Source organism: Hermetia illucens, chromosome 2 (genome assembly GCF_905115235.1).
Source record: "Hermetia illucens chromosome 2, iHerIll2.2.curated.20191125, whole genome shotgun sequence".
NCBI classification, from domain to species: Eukaryota; Metazoa; Arthropoda; class Insecta; order Diptera; family Stratiomyidae; genus Hermetia; species Hermetia illucens.
Genome location: NC_051850.1, coordinates 74587408 through 74609503, shown reverse-complemented (window position 1 = coordinate 74609503; position 22096 = coordinate 74587408). Strand labels below are relative to the sequence as shown.

Here is a 22096-nt window from a genome sequence, read left to right as displayed (position 1 = left end):
ATTTGACTGCATCGCAAAGAGATGAGTTGTTGCATCATCAGTTAAACATCATAGTTTCACCAGAAATTATTCAACCAATACCAAAACCTAAAAATAAAACTTCGAATCGAGGGCGAAAACGTACCACACCAAAAGTACTCACTTCTTCTGCATATAGAACACACCTGGCAGGTACATCAAGTGCTTCAGATGGAAATCAGAATCCTGACAATATCCAAAGTCGTAGCCGTGGAGGGAAAACCACTGTCTCAGATGGAAATCATTTAGACACACAATCCGACAGCTTCGACGAAGGACCTTCAAATGATAAAATACCAACGAGCTTAGATGCAGAATGCTTATTTTGTGATGCAAGGTATTCAAATGACCAACAAGGGGAGGAGTGGATTCAATGCCAGGGATGCAATTTATGGGCTCATTGCGTTTGTGCGGGAAACGAAGGAGATTATTATATTTGCGATTTTTGCCGATAACTTTATTTTATATGTATTTTATCTTGATTTCGTTTTTATTATGTTCATTATTATTTTTTTATTAATGGATTTACTTAATTTTAAGAAAAGAAGGTAATTTATTGTTTATTTTTTACTTAATTGTTAAGTTTTGGAGAATATTTTTTAAAGAATTTTTCATACTTCCAATATGGTCCCCTGGGTGCCATATTACCCACACTTTACATCAAAACCAAAATTTTGGATACGTCGAAATATACGATTTTGTTAAAAATATATGGAATTTTATCATGCTTTTTCCGTACGAATCAATGACCAGGAGAATATTGAAATGCATAGCACATGAAACTTGACATGCCGATCTTCATTTTTCTTTTCATGCTCGAAAAACAAAAGGGGGGGCCACATTTAGACCTTCTCCTCTATTAATAATTATAATTGCCCGAAATTGACCCGCGATTTATTGTATAATATAATACACTGGTTGTTGGGAGCTTGAAATATTCGATTTTGTGCTGAATGTTGAACAAGTCGGAAACGGGAAGCTCGGTACGTCAGGTATGAATGATTTTGTTGATAGTTTAAGTAATAATGTTTGGGTACACGATGCTTTCATTTCTACATAACTAGTAGTGGATATCCGTTGACATCTCCTAAGGGGTACCAATTTGACCCAAAAGAAGCAATTTTAACACCCGGCAGGTTTGTTAATAATAGTAAGATTTTAATTTAATTTGAATTATGATATTTGCAGTAATAGCCACATTTTATGTAAAAGATTACCATTATCTTGATGTTGCAGACGCGGAAACACAGATTTAATTTGATATTCGCAGCTAGCAGCCATATTGTTGCGAGAATATTGGCGGACATAACTAACTTCACTAATTTGATAAGTGCTCGACAGCGATGGGCAAGAAGTGGTTGAATAAGATCAATGCTAGTTTCTTATCTGTTTGACATTAGTGGATTAACAAAATTCATGATATCACTTCTAACTTGGAAAAACAAATAACTATAAAAAGACTCTTCTCATTATTTATTTTCTAGAGGTTTCACGATTTGGGCAAGTTACGGATTTCATATAATACTGCCACTAAGTGCCAAGCATTTAGGCTCTGACCATCCCACCTACTTCAAAGATAAAGGAGCGCTGGTGGTGGTGGCCGGTGGTAGGTGAATGGAAGAATACGTCGAGAACTCCCCGCAATCTCGAGCATGAATGAGGAATGGTATATTTTTATTAATTGATTCCAATAATCTTTGAGATGAAGATTTCATTCCACACTTTGACCTAATAGATCGGATATGATCAATATTTCGTTCTACTTAAGTGATTTCATTGTCACCCTCACCGATTGATCCATTTAAGTGATTTCACTATCGCTTCACTATCATTGACTTTTACATGAACATTCTGTTTGATTATCTTTTGGCCCCAAGTTATGAAAACTATTTAGACTCCAACTTCCAAGTTAATTAAGATATTACTCTCGTTACGTTCCGCTTGCCTGTGATTGGCTGTGAATTCACCTCAATAGAGGACAAATATGATGTAGGAGCTGGCATTTCCTTCACTCTTACGACCGGTTTACAATAAGTGCAATACGTAAACTGACATCTCATTATGCGCATCGCAAATCCAGGATAAGAGTTTAGCATATTGGAACTCCAAGATCCTGTTATGGTTGCGTGTCGATATCACTGCAAGCCATGCAGTGTGCACGCACGACGAGCGCGATAAGAGTTGTTCCATTGGCTGCCAAAACGGAATTTTGAGGAGCTAATTATTTAGGAAATATTTTATGTAATTGTATGTATTGTTTGCAATGTGATTTCATGAAATATTTGCTTTGTTTTTTAGCTGATTTGAGATTTCGTCCCCGTGTTTTCAAGTCACAATGCGAAGGCGATCAAAAACTGACATAATGCTCGTGGTTCGATGCAAATCTCAAACAGTACGCCCTCCGTCCACACCGCGAGGTTTCCGAGAGATGGTGAATGGGCCTATAGGGCCCATTCTTTCACGTAAACCTTGCAACGTACTAACTTTTACGTAACATGACGTTTCCGTTTAGTGAGGTGAATTCAATAGCCAATCACAACATGTGTATGTGGTTGTATGCATGGAGTTGTTTATTGTATGGTGGGAAATAGGAAAGAAACTTTTTGAGAGAACTTATTAAAGGTGCTCTACGACAAATTGCACTTTGGTTTTAAAAATCCAGCAATTGAAAGTGTTTCGTGGATTCGAATGCCGTTACAATGAATAATACGTCGGGCTGTGTTTTTCTTGAATTTCTGAATTCGTTTGGTTTTTTGGAATCTTAAAACTAATTAACGATTACACAAATTTATCTTCATATATATCCTGTTTCAAGTTCGTTATACAAATCTATTGGGATAATATTCATCATAATAACGTTTACCCTCCGGTTTGTTGTATAAACTTGTGGCATCGAGTCATATTCCCAGAAGTTGAATTCGGCATAATTGTGAAATTAACGGAAGAAAGCTTTTAACAATACCGTGAGGAGCTTCATATCCGACAAAGCTTAATATGAAATATACAAATTTATTTTATCCGGATCGTATAAACAGTGTTAGTTGATATCGGTCGACTTGCCTCAAAAAATTCATCGCGATCCTGAAGAAGTACTTCAAAGAATATAATGAAAGTAAAAATGGTTCTACTGAAACAAGTGTTTATCACTCTTCAACTGTTGAAGTTTCGACGTCATTTGCAATCGTCTCAGATAATTTCAATTTTAATATTTGCAGTAATAGCAATGTAAAAGATAATGGTAATATTTGATGTTGCACATGTGAAAAGTGTTGTCACGTTCACAGCTTTAATTTTGCATTCACAGGTAGTAGTAATATAAAAGCACTCTACTCATTTATGTTATTAATGTGGTAAGAAATAATATTAATAATTATAATTGCCCGAAATTGACCCGCGATTTATTGTATAATATAATGCACTGGTTGCGCTTGAAATATTCGATTTTGTGCTGAATGTTGAACAAGTCGGAAACGGGAAGCTCGGTGCGTCAGGTATGAATGATTTTGTTGATATTTTAAGTAATAATGTTTGGGTACACGATGCTTTCATTTCTACATAACTAGTAGTGGATATCCGTTGACATCTCCTAAGGGGTACCAATTTGACCCAAAAGAAGCAACTTTAACACCCAGCAGGTTTGTTAATAATAGTAAGATTTTAATTTAATTTGAATTATGATATTTGCAGTAATAGCCACATTTTATGTAAAAGATTACCATTATCTTGATGTTGCAGACGCGAAAACACAGATTTAATTTGATATTCACAGTTAGCAGCCATATTGTTGCGAGAAGATTGGCGGACATAACTAACTTCACTAATTTGATAAGTGCTCGACAGCGATGGGCAAGAAGTGGTTGAATAAGATCAACGCTAGTTTCTTATCTGTTTGACATTAGTGGATTAACAAAATTCATGATACCACTTCTAACTTGGAAAAACAAATAACTATAAAAAGACTCTTCTCATTATTTATTTTCTAGGCAAGTTACGGATTTCATATAATACTGCCACTAAGTGCCAAGCATTTAGGCTCTGACCATCCCACCTACTTCAAAGATAAAGGAGCGCTGGTGGTGGTGGCCGGTGGTAGGTGAATGGAAGAATCCGTCGAGAACTCCCCGCAATCTCGAGCATGAATGTGGAATGGTATATTTTTGCATAGTTCCAGGACATTAGAGGAAGCCATGAGGGATTTTGATACAATACATGCATTATGGCATCTACAACCAACCGCTCGAGACGCCAAATTTCTTTGATTTCCAAACAAGTGCCTCATATTTCACCGTATTCTCCACGTATTTCCGTTCAATGTTGCTGTTTTGGGGTATAGCAATATCAATAATGTGCGTAGAACGACCCGCCTCTGAACTAACAGGACATCGGGTTTGTTTTAACAATACATTCTGTAAACAGGACGATTAGGTAGTGCCTGGGGCTCATATCAGTAAACCGGACATGTTCCCGTGATCATTCCATGTTTGTATGCAAAGCTTTGGTTAATCACTTTACATGCAGCATTGTGTATTGCACCGCCGCCATTATATTGCAACCAGAAATAAGATGGTCCAAAGTCTCCAGTGCCGAACCATATATTCTGCATTGGTCGTTCGCCACCCGTTTTTCATAAACTCGGGTGGCGACCACGCCGACCCGAATGGCACACATAAATCCCTTCGTCTCAGCAAAGAGCTCTCCAGCACACAGCCATCTGTTCGACAAATATAAATTGATAAATGGTTGCCAAAGACCATTGACGTGTTTACCATGCGTTGCCATCGAAATCATTCATCGATCCGTTTTTGGTCTGAGTTCACCCCACTTAGGGAATGGAAAGATCGCTCCTTCAAGTAAGTCGGACAAACAAATGAAAAATATCATTGTAACAAAAAATTTAAATGATAAAGACCAAAATATTATATTACCACGACATAATTTGATTAAATACGCAAATTCTCAAATAAATATAAATAACCTTACTTTTAAGAACCAAATATACTACATTGAAAATAACGTCATACTACCCAATGTAATTAGGAATATAAGCTGTGGGGAATATAGTAATTTGACTTTGTAATATGTTGATCATAAACATTTGGAAAACCTAGAAGAGATAAATTTTAAATCCAAAACAATTACCTGGACAAGCATTATAACAGATATTGCCATCATTACCGCAATATTGATTATTTTGCCAATAATATACTTTTGTTGTAAAACAAAGATAAACAATGCAAATATGGTAGATATCAATGAGGATCACGAGGACGCGATTCCCATTATGGAAGGGCAAGTTACGTCATCCATCGTTCCTCACATTTCTAGACTGCTATTGATCCAATAAAGTGATCGTAAAGTCTTTGAATAATCATTCCTCCCATCACTTTCTATTAATTGATTCCAATAATCTTTGCGATGAAGATTTCATTCCACACTTTGACCTAATTGATTTCTAATTGATCGGATATGATCAATATTTCGTTCTACTTAAGTGATTTCATTGTCACCCTCACCGATTGATCCATTTAAGTGATTTCATTATCGCTTCACTATCCACTCCCTCAGGGATCGTCAACGATCCTTGATAGGTCGATTACGATACGGGGAGTGGCATCCCCGAGTTGCCCGAGCAAGTAGTTCTGACCCCCTAGCTGGCATAATACTTGCGTCCTAGGTAGTAGCCTCGAGAAAGTTTCTCGGTGAAGAGCGAACTGCTAATGACCGATACACGCTGGGACACACTGGGAGTCCCCGGAGCCGTCGACAACTCCCTGTCGACGTCGATGGGGTGATGTGAGCCTAGCTCTGCCAAGGTGGTAGTTGTGGCGTGTATCAGGAGCCAGCCCCTTCGGGACCCTGGTCGGGTAGTGTGCATTGAACCGGTGTTAGTGGACCGCGTTGCCCCGAGCGAGTGCTGATCCGTCCGTGAATTCCGGGATCAGCTAAGCGTAGGTCAGACCTCAGGGAACTGGGGTAGGGGCTGTGACCCCGAGGGTATACCCGTTCCTGACTATTGCGGCCCGCTCCCTTGCACACGATGCGCTGGTAAACAACTCAAATGAAGAAAAAACGAACAAAACGAGGAGATAGTGGAAATGGAGAGTGAGCTGACTGCGTTTATTCGCAGCACGAAAATGCGCCGTTCGCCCCAGCGCCCAGCGAAGGACGCAACAAGGGCTGAAATACCCGACGAGACATCGGGACGCGCAGACGGAGAGAAAGGCTTGGAAAGTGATGCAGCACCTGCAACACAGATAGGAGGAACCCAGACCATACAGCACAGTGCTGTAATTGGGGAAAGAGACACAGTGGAAACTGCCGAAACTAATAAAATGGTTTCGAATATAAGCCGAGTGGGAGGACTGTCGATTACTCTGGCACAAGCGGAAGAGGAAAGACTTATTAAAAAATGCATGGCAGTTGTGAAGCACATGCGATCTTCGACGTTCCTTCAGAAAAAAGGCCGGTAAGGGGGTGAAAAACGGGCTAATGGAACTGGAAGAGCTCCTGGACAGGATTTCATACTATAGGCGAACATGGAAAGTAAGACAAAATCCGCAGGAAGCAGAAACAACCGCGCTTCCCGAGGAGAACACCACGAGTACCAAACGGATCGCTGACAGCCCATTGCAGAGCGAACTTGGTAAAAAACGAATGGAGGAAGGGACATCTGAAGGAGACTTCACTCAGGTACTCTCCAGGGCTGGAAAGAAGAAGGCGAAGAGGATCAAAAGACAACAACACGTCGCGCCATCAGAAAAACCTCTGCCTAAAACTAAGGCGGACACGAAGGACGGAGTGCCAAAAGAAAAGGTGGGGAGACGAAGGAGGACTAGACCGCCAGCTTTGCTTATTAAGCCGACGGGAGGCAAGACTTTTGCGGAAGTCCTCAGTGAAATCCGTTACAAAATCAAACCCGAAGACAACGGAGCGGAGGTGTCTTCCATACGTAAAAGGAAGGGTGGTGGAGTCTTAATCGAACTAGGCCCGAAGACTATAAATAAAGTCACGTTCTGTGAAGCAGTCAAGGGGCTTCTAGGAGAAAAAGCTTTGGTTTCTAGCCTGGAACCCATGTGTGCTTTAGAAATCCGAGACCTTGACTGTCTCACGGAAAAGAACGAGGTAGAAGAGGCCATCAAACGCGAATGCCCGGAGATAACCAATGTCCGGATTGGTAACACCCCCGCAAACTCCCGAGGCCAAAAACTCGCTGTGGTGGAAGTTGCCGAGCAATACGCGAGAAAGCTTCTAAACAGCGGGAAAATAAGAATTGGTTGGGTAGTGTGTAGGATACGAATTCAGGCCGCCCCAACCAAATGTTACAGATGTTTGGACTATGGGCACACATCTGCAATCTGTCGGAGACCTGACAGAAGGGCAACATGCCGTAAATGCGGTCAGGATGGCCATAAAGCGAACAGCTGCAATGAAAAGGAAAGCTGCGTCCTATGCAGGGACCGTGGCGCGACTGATGAGAGCATTGCGCACACTGCGGGATCGGGGCGGTGTCCAGTTTTCAGAGCAGAACTGGAAAGAGCTAGGATACGGTCAACATGATTCGCATCCTACAAATCAATTTGCACCGGAGTGCAACCGCTCACGAGTTTCTAGCGCAGTTCGCTGCGGAGACCAAAGCTGATTTAGTACTCATCAGTGAGCAGTACCGAAACAAGGGCCCAGTTTCATGGCACCCAGACATATCAGGTACCGCTGCCATCTGGGTTCGGGACGGCACCCTCCTGGGGGTTCTTGCCCAAGGCCGAGAGGACGGCTTTGTCTGGATTCGGTGTTCAGGGATAACGTTTTTTAGTGTCTATCTTACGCCGAATGAGACGATGCCGGACTTTCGTCGGAGGCTTGAGGCTTTGGAGGACGCTATCTTAAGCACGGATGGGCGGATCCTGGTCAGAGGTGACTTCAATGCTAGGGCAATTGAATGGGGCATGCCTCACGCAGATTCCAGAGGGAAACGAATTCTGGAAATGGCGGCGAGAACAGGACTGGTAGTTCTAAACCACAAATCCACCCTAACGTTCCGGCGTCCGGGCTGCGAAGGAAGCATTCCAGACGTAACCTTCGCATCGGAATCACTGGTGTCGCTGGTGGACGGGTGGCGAGTTCTGGAAGATTTTTCGGCAAGTGACCACCAATACATTGCTTTCGAAGTGGTGGACACGAACTCTCGGTGTGCGCCACCCCAGCGATCTTTCTGTGTATGGAACGTCGCGAAAGTGAACACCGGGAAGTTTGTCGAAACTCTGGGAATAGGTGGGGCCACGCTGAAGAGTACTCCTGGGGGCGGTGGCGCCGCTGCTGACACTGTCGTAAATTCAGTTATGAACCTGATAACGACGGTCTGCGGAGCCTCCATGCCCAGGAAGATATCGAGGCGCGGCAAACCTTCCATGTATTGGTGGACAGTGGAAATCGCAGAGCTCCGGAAGGAATGTCACAGGCTCCGCCGCTTAACACAACATCTAGGCGACCGGGAGGAGGCATGTACCACAATGATGGAGAACAAATCAGCCAAAAGGAGACTCCGCAGCGCAATAAACAAGAGCAAAGCTCGCTGCTGGCAAGACCTGATCGACGAGGTGAATGGGGATCCGTAGGGACTCGGTTACAAACTTGTAACCCGAAAAATCGAGGCTCTGCGGAAACCCTGTTCACTTAAGGCCGAGCAGATGGACCGCATTGTGAGGGCACTCTTCCCTGCACACCCCGTCTGGGATGGTGACGTCGGCGCGGAGAGCGCAGAGGACTGTCCACTTTTCTCTGTAAAAGAGTTGGAACAGGCAGTGCTCTCTATGAAGAACAAGAAGGCGCCAGGACCCGAAGGTATTCCAGCAGAGGTGTACAAACTGGTATTCCAACACCGGCCAGACCTACTGCTCGGCGCATTCAACGCTTGCCTGAAAGAGGGCATTTTCCCTGCTCGTTGGAAAGTTGCGAGGCTTGCGCTGATCCCTAAAGGGAAAGGCGATCCCGAACTGCCGTCTTCATACCGCCCGCTCTGTATGCTTGATACTGCTGGGAAAGTGCTCGAAAAGCTCATCAGAAGTAGACTCGCTGAAACGATACGCGCTGCCGGAGATTTATCTCCCCGGCAGTTTGGTTTTAGGGCAGGGAGATCGACAATAGATGCTGTCATGCAGGTCGTGGACGCCGTTCGACGAGCAGAGGCACATAGCCGCTGAACTCGACGGGTGGTGCTCCTCGTAACGCTTGACGTCAGAAACGCCTTCAATTCCGTAAGATGGAAAGACATTCTAGGCACACTAGAGAATACCTTCAACGTGCCGAACTATCTCTTACGGATATTGAGGGACTATCTGAGGAACCGCTCCCTGCTCTATGAAACATTAGAGGGTCAAAGGTGGATGGAGGTCACATCGGGGGTAGCACAGGGATCCATCCTAGGGCCGGACCTCTGGAACGCTACCTATGACAGATGATGTCGCAGCGCTTGTTGCTGGACGCACTGTCGAACAGGCGCAAAGTAGACTCGGCATATTGATGCGACGGGTAAGCGGATGGATGACTACTCATGGTTTTAACCTTGCACTGGAAAAAACCGAAGTAGTCATCCTGACTAAAAAGAGAATTCCGACCCTGCGTCCCATATCGTTCGGCGAGTCGATAATCGAGTCAAAATCGGCGGTAAAGTACCTCGGGTTGACTCTTGACTCAAAGATGAGTTTTTCTGAGCAAATCCAAGCAGCAAACATTGGGGGTCCTACGTCTAGTAGGCGACGTCTCCTGATGAGCTCAACGCAGTCTGCCCTGCTCTACGGCGCAGAGGTATGGGCTGGCGTTCTTAACAAGGAGGTATATCGTAGACGCCTCGCGCAAGTACAGAGACGGGGAGCTTTACGGGTGGCGGCTGCGCATCGCACAGTCTCTGAACCGCCCGTGATGGTGATCGCGGGAGTTATCCCCGTTGCCCTTCTTGCTGGGGAGCGTCAGGCCATATACAAGCGCAAGGGAGATGAGCCAAGGGAAGTGGTTGCTCGCGAAGAACGGCAACACACTCTAGACGAGTGGCAGCTCTCTTGGCAAAATGAAACTAGAGGCAGATGGACTGCGCGGCTCATCGGCAACTTAGGTGCGTGGCTGAATTGGAAGCATGGTGAGACTGACTATTTCCTTACCCAATTTTTAAGTGGGCATGGAAATTTTCAGTCTTACCTGCACAAGATTGGAAAGGCGCGTTCTCCGGATTGTGTGTTTTGCAATGGAGTTGTGGACGATGCCCACCACACTTTTTTTTCTTGTGGAAGGTGGGATGGGGTTCGTCAGCAGCTCTATTTAAACACAGGGGATCTCTCTCCAGACAACATTGTGGAAGAGATGCTGAGGACTGCTGATAGCTGGAACCGTGTTGCCCATTACGTTCGGGCCCTTCTCGTTGCTAAGAAGATAGAACTCGACCGTTCCTTGGGGTTCCTTGAACTGACAGTTCCCTTCCTCGTCTCCCCTCCCGTTGGTGAAAGGAATTCCCTGATTTGAAGGCTCCGCAAAGCGGGAGAGTTCGGGGGCTGGCCCGAAGTAATGTGACAAACGGTTCCAGGCTAGCTCTCCGACGATGGGGAGGTGTTTAGTTGGTAGTCCGACGACGTACCGAATCGGGAGTCCAACACTGTGTGCGTAAATGCATTCACCTACCCTACCCCCCAAAAAAAAAAAACTATCATTGACTCTTACATGAACATTCTGTTTGATTACCTTTTGGACCCAAGTTATAAAAACTATTTAGACTCTAACTTCCAAGTTAATTAAGATATTACTTTCGTTACGTTCCGCTTGCCTGTGATTGGCTGTGCATTCACCTCACTAGAGGACAAATATGATGTAGGAGCTGGCATTTCCTTGACTCTTACGACCGGTTTACAATAAGTGCAATACGTAAACTGACATCTCATTATGCGCATCGCAAATCCAGGATAAGAGTTTAGCATATGGGAACTCCAAGATCCTGTTATGGCTGCGTGTCGATATCACTCGCAAGCCATGCGGTGTGCACGCAGGACGAGCGCGATAAAAGTTGTTCCATTGGCTGCCAAAACGGAATTTTGAGGAGCTAATTATTTAGGAAATATTTTATGTAATTGTATGTATTGTTTGCAATGTGATTTCATGAAATATTTGCTTTGTTTTTTAGCTAATTTGAGATTTCGTCCCCGTGTTTTCAAGTCACAATGCGAAGGCGATCAAAAACTGACATAATGCTCGTGGTTCGTCCACACCGCGAGGTTTCCGAGAGATGGTGAATGGGCCTATAGGGCCCATTCTTTCACGTAAACCTTGCAACGTACTAACTTTTACGTAACATGACGTTTCCGTTTAGTGAGGTGAATTCAATAGCCAATCACAACATGTGTATGTGGTTGTATGCATGGAGTTGTTTATTGTATGGTGGGAAATAGGAAAGAAACTTTTTGAGAGAACTTATTAAAGGTGCTCTACGACAAATTGCACTTTGGTTTTAAAAATCCAGCAATTGAAAGTGTTTCGTGGATTCGAATGCCGTTACAATGAATAATACGTCGGGCTGTGTTTTTCTTGAAGTTCTGAATTCGTTTGGTTTTTTGGAATCTTAAAACTAATTAACGATTACACAAATTTATCTTCATATATATCCTGTTTCAAGTTCGTTATACAAATCTATTGGGATAATATTCATCATAATAACGTTTACCCTCCGGTTTGTTGTATAAACTTGTGGCATCGAGTCATATTCCCAGAAGTTGGATTCGGCATAATTGTGAAATTAACGGAAGAAAGCTTTTAACAATGCCGTGAGGAGCTTCATATCCGACAAATGCTTAATATGAAATATACAAATTTATTTTATCCGGATCGTATAAACAGTGATAGTTGCCTCAAAAAATTCATCGCGATCCTGAAGAAGTACTTCAAAGAATATAATGAAAGTAAAAATGGTTCTACTGAAACAAGTGTTTATCACTCTTTAACTGTTGAAGTTTCGACGTCATTTGCAATCGTCTCAGATAATTTCAATTTTAATATTTGCAGTAATAGCAATGTAAAAGATAATGGTAATATTTGATGTTGCACATGTGAAAAGTGTTGTCACGTTCACAGCTTTAATTTTGCATTCACAGGTAGTAGTAATATAAAAGCACTCTACTCATTTATGTTATTAATGTGGTAAGAAATAATATTAATGATTATAATTGCCCGAAATTGACCCGCGATTTATTGTATAATATAATACACTGGTTATTGGGAGCTTGAAATATTCGATTTTGTGCTGAATGTTAAACAAGTCGGAAACGGGAAGCTCGGTGCGTCAGGTATGAATGATTTTGTTGATATTTTAAGTAATAATGTTTGGGTACACGATGCTTTCATTTCTATATAACTAGTAGTGGATATCCGCTGACATCTCCTAAGGGGTACCAATTTGACCCAAAAGAAGCAACTTTAACACCCGGCAGGTTTGTTAATAATAGTAAGATTTTAATTTAATTTGAATTATGATATTTGCAGTAATAACCACATTTTATGTAAAAGATTACCATTATCTTGATGTTGCAGACGCGAAAACACAGATTTAATTTGATATTCACAGCTAGCAGCCATATTGTTGCGAGAAGGTTGGCGGACATAACTAACTTCACTAATTTGATAAGCGCTCGACAGCGATGGGCAAGAAGTGGTTGAATAAGATCAACGCTAGTTTCTTATCTGTTTGACATTAGTGGATTAACAAAATTCATGATACCACTTCTAACTTGGAAAAACAAATAACTATAAAAAGACTCTTCTCATTATTTATTTTCTAGGCAAGTTACGGATTTCATATAATACTGCCACTAAGTGCCAAGCATTTAGGCTCTGACCATCCCACCTACTTCAAAGATAAAGGAGCGCTGGTGGTGGTGGCCGGTGGTAAGTGAATGGAAGAATCCGTCGAGAACTCCCCGCAATCTCGAGCATGAATGTGGAATGGTATATTTTTGCATAGGTCCAGGACATCAGAGGAAGCCATGAGGGATTTTGGTATAATACATGCATTATGGCATCTACAACCAACCGCTCGAGACGCCAAATTTCTTTGATTTCCAAACAAGTGCCTCATAGTTCACCGTATTCTCCACGTATTTCCGTTCAATGTTGCTGTTTTGGGGTATAGCAATATCAATAATGTGCGCAGAACAACCCGTCTCTGAACTAAAAGGACATCGGGTTTGTTTTAACAATACATACTGTAAACAGGACGATTAGGTAGTGCCTGGGGCTCATATCAGTAAACCGGACATGTTCCCGTGATCATTCCATGTTTGTATGCAAAGCTTCGGTTAATCACTTTACATGCAGCATTGTGTATTGCACCGCCGCCAATAATGGCCTATAAAGTGCAACCAGGAATAAGATGGTCCAAAGTCTCCAGTGCCGAACCATATATTCTGCATTGGTCGTTCGCCACCCGTTTTTCATAAACTCGGGTGGCAACCACGCCGACCCGAATAGCACACATAAATCCCTTCGTCTCAGCAAAGAGCTCTCCAGCACACAGTCATCTGTTCGACAAATATAAATTGATAAATGGTTGCGAAAGACCATTGAGGTGTTTACCATGCGTTGCCATCGAAATCATTCATCGATCTGTTTCTGGTCTGAGTTCACCCCACTTAGGGAATGGAAAGATCGCTCCTTCAAGTAAGTCGGACAAATAAATGAAAAATATCATTGTAACAAAAAATTTAAATGATAAAGACCAAAATATTATATTACCACGACATAATTTGATTAAATACGCAAATTCTCAAATAAATATAAATAACCTTACGTTTAAGAACCAAATATACTACATTGAAAATAACGTCATACTACCCAATGTAATTAGAAATATAAGCTGTGGGGAATATAGTAATTTGACTGTGTAATATGTTCATCATAAACATTTGGAAAACCTAGAAGAGATCAATTTTAAATCCAAAACAATTACCTGGACAAGCATTATAACAGATATTGCCATCATTACCGCAATATTGATTATTTTGCCAATAATATACTTTTGTTGTAAAACAAAGATAAACAATGCAAATATCATGGTAGATATCAATGAGGATCACGAGGACGCGATTCCGATTATGGAAGGGCAAGTTACATCATCCATCGTTCCTCACATTTCTAGACTGCTATTGATCCAATGAAGTGATCGTAAAATCTTTGAATAATCATTCCTCCCATCACTTTCTATTAATTGATTCTAATAATCTTTGAGATGAAGATGTGGCGCGGCAGGATTCGCAGCATTCGAAATTTATTTCGAATGTTGCGAGTGCGAGCAAATAGATGGCGCGGATCTATCCACTTTGCGTGGCACGCCAAGGGAGTGGAAGATCTCAAAAAAGTGTGCGATGAATGATTTTGTTTTAGGAGACCTGTCACAAATTATATATATCAAGTTGGGAATTGAACAGAGAAGTCTTTTTGAGTTCGTTGAATTAAAAAGTAATGTTAAGTGTACATTAATGAAAATAACATATGAATTGTTAATTTAAAAATATCTTAAATATTTATAAGGATTGTTGAAATGAGAAGTGGTGTTAATTACTTAACGGTAAAGAAATTATTAAAATAAAAAGTAATTGGATTACTTAATTGGTGACCCCGGAACTTCCCAAAAACACAACCACCAGTTCAGCTACCTCAAGTTCATCTAGCACTTCGACCACCTCAACTTCAACACCGCCAATTCCAAGAACCCCAACGACGCCTCCTAGTCCCAGCACAACAACCACGGTCAAGCCTCCTCCGAATTGCCGCCACTTCGATGGACCCTCGTTCATCGGAGGAATCGTCCTTACCATTGGCCTGCTAGCCATCTCCTTCGTGGCCTACAAATTCTACAAGACTCCAAAGACTACTTCAAACGGAAAGTGGATTACGTCCAAGAACAAATCGAGAAGATCGATATGCTCCAAATGCAGAAGTCTCAATTCCTCAATGCTGTGCACGAGGTGTCATATAATTGAAAAACTCAAGCACATCATCATCCCCATCAACAAACCTTCTCTACACAGTGTACTACGCGACACACGTCGGACCATCACCATCAGATTACTCGGCTATCGGAATAAGAAGACCCCACGACGAAATACATACCAAATGTAACCGCTGCAACTTAACGACCTGAGGAAATTCTCTTTAGTTTTACTTTAAAATGCTCGCGTGGCACGCATGTACTTTTCACTCTTCTTTAAGCGTAATGAGTTTGTCCCAACTTTTTGTATAAATAATAATAAAAAAATTGAAATCGCTGCAAGAGACGGCGTGCAAGTGTTTAACATCGCGAGTCCTCCATTCTCATTGGTGGTGTTTTTGGTCTGCGCTGGATAGCGTCCGCTTCGTTTTTTTTTTTTTTTTTCTCGTTTCGTGCGTGCATTTGTGGGTGCAGCCTGCCGTGTCGGTGTAAAGTTCACCGCGTTTCAGAATAAACTCACCGCGTTTGCATTTCAATCTCGTACTTTTCGTGAAACAAGATGTCTTTTGACAATAGGGACGCGGCGGGCCCATCGAACCCGCAAGTGACCGCCCTCGCCGTACGCGTTCCTCCGTTTTGGCGGCGGAACCCCGAACTGTGGTTCGTGCATTTGGAAGCACAATTCCAAATGTCCGGCATCACATCGGACGCGACCCGCTTCAACTACGCGGTGGTCGGCCTGGACGAAGAGTCCATACTTCTGGTGTCCGACGTGGTGAAGTCGACATCGTATGTGCAGCTCAAGAGCGAGTTGATCAGGCGCCTGTCGGCAAGCGAGTCGGCAAAATTAGACCACTTGCTGGCAGGTTTAACCTTAGGTGATCGAACTCCCAGCCAATTGCTTCGTGAAATGAGGCAATTGGGTGGGAGTAAGATCGGCGAAGACCTGATCAAGTCGCTCTGGCTGCGTCGGCTCCCGGAGGGCACCCAGGCGATCCTCGCTTGCGTCTCCGGTTCCTTGGAGGAACTGGCAGCGACGGCCGACCAGGTTCAGGAGGTGTACGTACGCCCAACCTTGGCGGCCGTTCAACCACCGTCGGATGAGGTGGGTGAATTGAGGCGCGAGATTGCTGCATTAACAGCCAGTATGGCCGAGATGAGGGCGACGTTGGACGCTCAGCGTTCGGGCGCCAGATCGCGAGCACGCTCGCGGTCTGCCATCCGAAAAGGGCGATCAGGTAGCAGGTCGTCAAGACAGTCCACGGACCCAGGGATTTGCTGGTACCACCGCAGATTCGGGGATAAAGCGACAAGATGTACGCTACCGTGTAGATTCTCTCCTACCGCAAAAAACTAGGTCCGCGGGGGGTCTTGGCGGCGGCCACCCAGAACGCAGCGCCACGTCGCCTAACTATTTTCGACCCTCTCAGCAGGCGCAACTACCTCGTCGACACGGGTGCGGAGGTTTCGGTCCTTCCCGTACCCCAGCATCATCAACTTTTCCCTCAACCGCTCAAACTTGCGGCAGCAAATTCCTCCCGCATAAACACGTACGGGTATAGGCAAGTGGACGTGAGTCTTGGCTTGCGTAGGACGTTTTCGTGGCGTTTCATCCTGGCGGATGTCAGCTTCCCCATACTAGGCGCAGACTTCCTGTGTCACTATGGATTGCTGGTGGACTTGCAAAACAAGTCTCTTATAGATTCCACGACCAACCTTAATACGTCGGGACATATGGTATCTCACCCAGGCAATAATCTTTCCGTTCTTTTAGAAGACATTACCGACTCTCGTGTTCGGGCACTTCTCCAAAAGTTCAGCCAGATTACTACCAACTGTAGTCTCTCCAAACCAGTGAAGCACAATGTGCAGCACCACATTATCACTACTGGTTCCCCGATCTTCTCGAAGGTGCGTCCTCTACCATCTCAGAAACTGGCAATTGCACGGAAAGAGTTTGAACAACTCGTTCAACAGGGTATCTGCAGGCCCTCAAACAGCTGTTGGTCTTCCCCACTGCATATGGTCCCTAAGCCAAACGGCGAATGGCGCCCATGTGGGGATTACAGAAGACTAAATGCACAGACTGTTCCTGACCGATATCCAATTCCACTCATCCATGACTTTGCGCATCACCTCGCGAATTGCCGCATCTTTTCGACCTTGGACTTAACCAAGGCTTATCACCAAATTCCAGTAGCTCCTGAAGACATTCCAAAGACGGCAATATGCACACCCTTTGGACTCTTCGAGTTCACCCGAATGACTTTCGGATTGTGCAATGCGGCGCAAACCTTTCAAAGGTTCATTCACTCAGTCCTGCGAAACCTCGAATTCTGTTTCGTATATTTGGATGATGTTTTGGTCGCTTCTACCACTGAGTCTGAGCACTTAGCCCATCTCGAGTGCATTTTTCAACGTCTCCTTGAGGCCGGTTTAGTCCTAAACGTTGAGAAATGCAAATTCCTTCAACAACAGGTGAGATTCCTCGGCCATTTCATTTCCCCTGAAGGAATACAGCCCGACCCAGACAAGGTGCAAGCGATAACAAGCTTCCCGCGTCCAAAGACAGTGAGGGAGTTGAGGAGATTCTTGGGCATGCTGAACTTCTACCGTCGTTTCCTGCCCAAGGCCGCCCATCTCCAGTCCATTTTGAACGCGTACTTGTCTGGCCCCAAAACTAAGGACACACGAGAGATCGTGTGGTCTGAAGAGGCTATCTGCGCGTTTGACAAATCTCGTCAACAACTGGCTGACGCTACGCTCTTGGCATTCCCTCTGCAAGATGCACCCCTAGCCGTTTTTGTTGATGCCTCTGACAACGCAGTAGGTGCTGCCCTTCACCAAAAGGTGGACCAAGTTTGGCAGCCGTTGAGCTTCTTCTCGAAGCAGTTGAATCCCGCTCAACGGAACTACAGCACCTACGATCGCGAACTGCTCGCCGCATACCTGTCCATCAAATACTTCCGTTTCTCCCTAGAAGGCAGGCCGTTCACAGTGTTCACGGACCATAAGCCTCTCACGTTCGCTTTGAAACAGAAGCCCGACAAAGCGTCCCCTCGTCAGCTTCGACACCTGAGCTTCATAAGCCAGTTTACGTCGGACATCCAGCACGTGTCCGGGAAGGACAACATTGTTGCTGACGCTTTGTCTCGTGTCTCCGAAGTTAACATCCCCGCCTCACTCGATTTCTCGGCTATTGCCAAGGCGCAAGTGGATGACGCAGCACTTCAGAGCCTCAAGTCCAACCCCAAATACAAATTTCGGGAGTTGCCCATCTTCGGCTCAAGCCTCTCGCTCTGCTGCGAAGACTCGGAAAAGGGACCTCGGCCATACATTCCGGCCACATTTCGCAAGGAAGTGTTCCACGCAGTTCACGACTTGGCGCACCCCGGCATCAGGACAACAAACCGGTTAGTCACCGGAAAATACTTCTGGCCCTCCATGAACAAGGATATTAATTCCTGGGCCAGAGAGTGCATCGCATGCCAAAAATGTAAGGTCTCCAGGCATGTTAGGAAAGAAGTGGGCTCATTCCCCCGCACTACCAAGCGTTTCCACACCATACACCTCGACATAATAGGGCCTTTGCGAGACTCGCACGGTTATAAGTATTGCCTCACAATCATCGACAGGTTCACGCGGTGGCCTGAGGCAATACCTCTGAAAGACATCACGGCGCAATCATGTGCTGAAGCCCTCTGTCGAGAGTGGATACCTCGCTTTGGCGTCCCTGCAGTGGTCATCACTGACCAGGGAATGCAATTTGAGTCCACCCTTTTCTCCGAGTTAGGCAAACTCCTTGGTTTTAAACGCCAGCGGACTACGGCATACCACCCACAATCCAATGGGATGTTGGAACGTTGGCACCGGACGCTGAAAGCCGCCATTATGGCACGCGACGACCCGTCCTGGACGCAAGTCTTGCCTCTCGTCCTACTCGGCCTTCGTACAACCCGCCGAGAGGAGTTTGCTGCCAGCCCCGCGGAGCTGGTTTACGGGGAGAACCCGAGACTCCCAAGCGATCCGGTCTTCGACAAGAGATCGGGTCTCACGGAGTCGGGGTTGGTGCGTCTGCTGAGAGACAATCTCCGACGCATCAAAGCGCCACCACCCACTCGACACTCATCCATACCTGCCTGTTCGCCCAAGGAGCTGGACACTTGCACGCACGTGCTGATCAGGACGGATGCCGTCCGGAAGCCGCTGCAGCCTCCATATGAGGGCCCGTACCGCGTTCTCGAGCGGGGAGAACATTTCTTCCAGCTCGAGATCAGTGGTCACAAAAAGGCGGTCTCTTTGTCCAGACTGAAACCCGCGTGCGCCCCGAAGCAACGTCGTGTCCGCTTTGTGGATTAACGGCGAACGAAGTTCGGGGATCAGTCGCTGAAACCCCTAGGTTTCATCTGGGGGCGGAGTGATGTGGCGCGGCAGGATTCGCAGCATTCGAAATTTATTTCGAATGTTGCGAGTGCGAGCAAATAGATGGCGCGGATCTATCCACTTTGCGTGGCACGCCAAGGGAGTGGAAGATCTCAAAAAAGTGTGCGATGAATGATTTTGTTTTAGGAGACCTGTCACAAATTATATATATCAAGTTGGGAATTGAACAGAGAAGTCTTTTTGAGTTCGTTGAATTAAAAAGTAATGTTAAGTGTACATTAATGAAAATAACATATGAATTGTTAATTTAAAAATATCTTAAATATTTATAAGGATTGTTGAAATGAGAAGTGGTGTTAATTACTTAACGGTAAAGAAATTATTAAAATAAAAAGTAATTGGATTACTTAAAAGATTTCATTCCACATTTTGACCTAATTGATTTCTAATTGATCGGATATGATCCATATTTCGTTCTACTTAAGTGATTTCATTGTCACCCTCACCGATTGATCCATTTAAGTGATTTCACTATCGCTTCACTATCATTGACTTTTACGTGAATATTCTGTTTGATTGTCTTTTGGCCCCAAGTTATGAAAACTATTTAGACTCTAACTTCCAAGTTAATTAAGATATTACTCTCGTTACGTTCCGCTTGCCTGTGATTGGCTGTGAATTCACCTCACTAGAGGACAAATATGATGTAGGAGCTGGCATTTCGTTGACTCCTACGACGGGTTTACAATAAGTGCAATACGTAAACTGACATCTCATTATGCGCATCGCAAATCCAGGATAAGAGTTTAGCATATTGGAACTCCAAGATCCTGTTATGGCTGCGTGTCGATATCACTCGCAAGCCATGCAGTGTGCACGCACGACGAGCGCGATAAAAGTTGTTCCATTGGCTGCCAAAACGGAATTTTGAGGAGCTAATTATTTAGGAAATATTTTATGTAATTGTATGTATTGTTTGCAATGTGATTTCATGAAATATTTGCTTTGTTTCTCAGCTGATTTGAGATTTCGTCCCCGTGTTTTTAAGTCACAATGCGAAGGCGATCAAAAACTGGCATAATGCTCGTGGTTCGATGCAAATCTCAAACGGTACGCCCTCCGTCCACACCGCGAGGTTTCCGAGAGATGGTGAATGGGCCTATAGGGCCCATTCTTTCACGTAAACCTTGCAACGTACTAACTTTTACGTAACATGACGTTTCCGTTTAGTGAGGTGAATTCAATAGCCAATCACAACATGTGTATGCGATTGTATGTATGGAGTTGTTTATTGTATGGTGGGAAATAGGAAAGAAACTTTTTGAGAGTACTTATTAAAGGTGCTCTACGACAAATTGCACTTTGGTTTTAAAAATCCAGCAATTGAAAGTGTTTCGTGGATTCGAATGCCGTTACAACGAATAATACGTTGGGCTGTGTTTTTCTTGAATTTCTGAATTCGTTTGGTTTTCTGGAATCTTCAAACTAATTAACGATTGCACAAATATATCTTGATATATATCCTGTTTCAAGTTCGTTATACAAATCTATTGGGATAATATTCATCATAATAACGTTTTCCCTCCGGTTTGTTGTATAAACTTGTGGCATTGAGTCATATTCCCAGCAGTTGAATTCGGCGTAATTGTGAAATTAACGGAAGAAAGCTTTTAACAATGCCGTGAGGAGCTTCATATTCCACAAATGTTTAATACGAAATATACAAATTTATTTTTTCCGGATCGTATAAACAGTGTTAGTTGATATCAGTCGATTTGCCTTGAAAGAATATAATGAAAGTAAAAATGGTTCTACTGAAACCAGTGTTTATCACTCTTCAACTGTTGAAATTTCGACGTCATTTGCAATCGTCTCAGATAATTTCGATTTTAATATTTGCAGTAATAGCAATGTAAAAGATAATGGTAATATTTGATGTTGCACATGTGAAAAGTGTTGTCACGTTCACAGCTTTAATTTTGCATTCACAGGTAGTAGTAATATAAAAGCACTCTACTCATTTATGTTATTAATGTGGTAAGGAATAATATTAATAATTATAATTGCCCGAAATTGACCCGCGATTTATTGTATAATATAATACACTGGTTATTGGGAGCTTGAAATATTCGATTTTGTGCTGAATGTTGAACAAGTCGGAAACGGGAAGCTCGGTACGTCAGGTATGAATGATTTTGTTGATATTTTAAGTAATAATGTTTGGGTACACGATGCTTTCATTTCTACATAACTAGTAGTGGATATCCGTTGACATCTCCTAAGGGGTATCTCGTAGATAACTCTCGATAAAGTAGATAATTTATTATAGCCACATTTTATGTAAAAGATTACCATTATCTTGATGTTGCAGACGCGAAAACACAGATTTAATTTGATATTCACAGCTAGCAGCCATATTGTTGCGAGAAGATTGGCGGACATAACTAACTTGACTAATTTGATAAGTGCTCGACAGCGATGGGCAAGAAGTGGTTGAATAAGATCAACGCTAGTTTCTTATCTGTTTGACATTAGTGGATTAACAAAATTCATGATACCACTTCTAACTTGGAAAAACAAATAACTATAAAAAGACTCTTCTCATTATTTATTTTCTAGGCAAGTTACGGATTTCATATAATACTGCCACTAAGTGCCAAGCATTTAGGCTCTGACCATCCCACCTACTTCAAAGATAAAGGAGCGCTGGTGGTGGTGGCCGGTGGTAGGTGAATGGAA

General features: G+C 43.6%; 3 long non-coding RNA genes across 3 annotated transcripts in view; 2 read left to right on the top strand and 1 right to left on the bottom strand.

Moving 5' to 3' along the window:
- The window catches only part of LOC119647971, a 28932-nt gene extending 23807 nt beyond the window's left edge, over window positions 1-5125 (top strand). The window contains exons 2-4 of the long non-coding RNA XR_005248996.1: window positions 2535-3509; window positions 3582-3653; window positions 3706-5125. This is a non-coding gene — a long non-coding RNA (uncharacterized LOC119647971). The remainder of the gene's footprint in view (window positions 1-2534; window positions 3510-3581; window positions 3654-3705) is intronic.
- Window positions 3463-20537, bottom strand: LOC119647967. The gene is made up of 3 exons (XR_005248992.1): window positions 19864-20537; window positions 3735-5470; window positions 3463-3604 (listed from the first exon to the last, which is right to left on the bottom strand). It is a non-coding gene; the product is annotated as an uncharacterized LOC119647967 (long non-coding RNA).
- Window positions 11946-13124, top strand: LOC119647969. Its single transcript, XR_005248994.1, has 3 exons — window positions 11946-12077; window positions 12144-12335; window positions 12408-13124. It is a non-coding gene; the product is annotated as an uncharacterized LOC119647969 (long non-coding RNA).
- Window positions 20538-22096: the final 1559 nt, after the last annotated feature.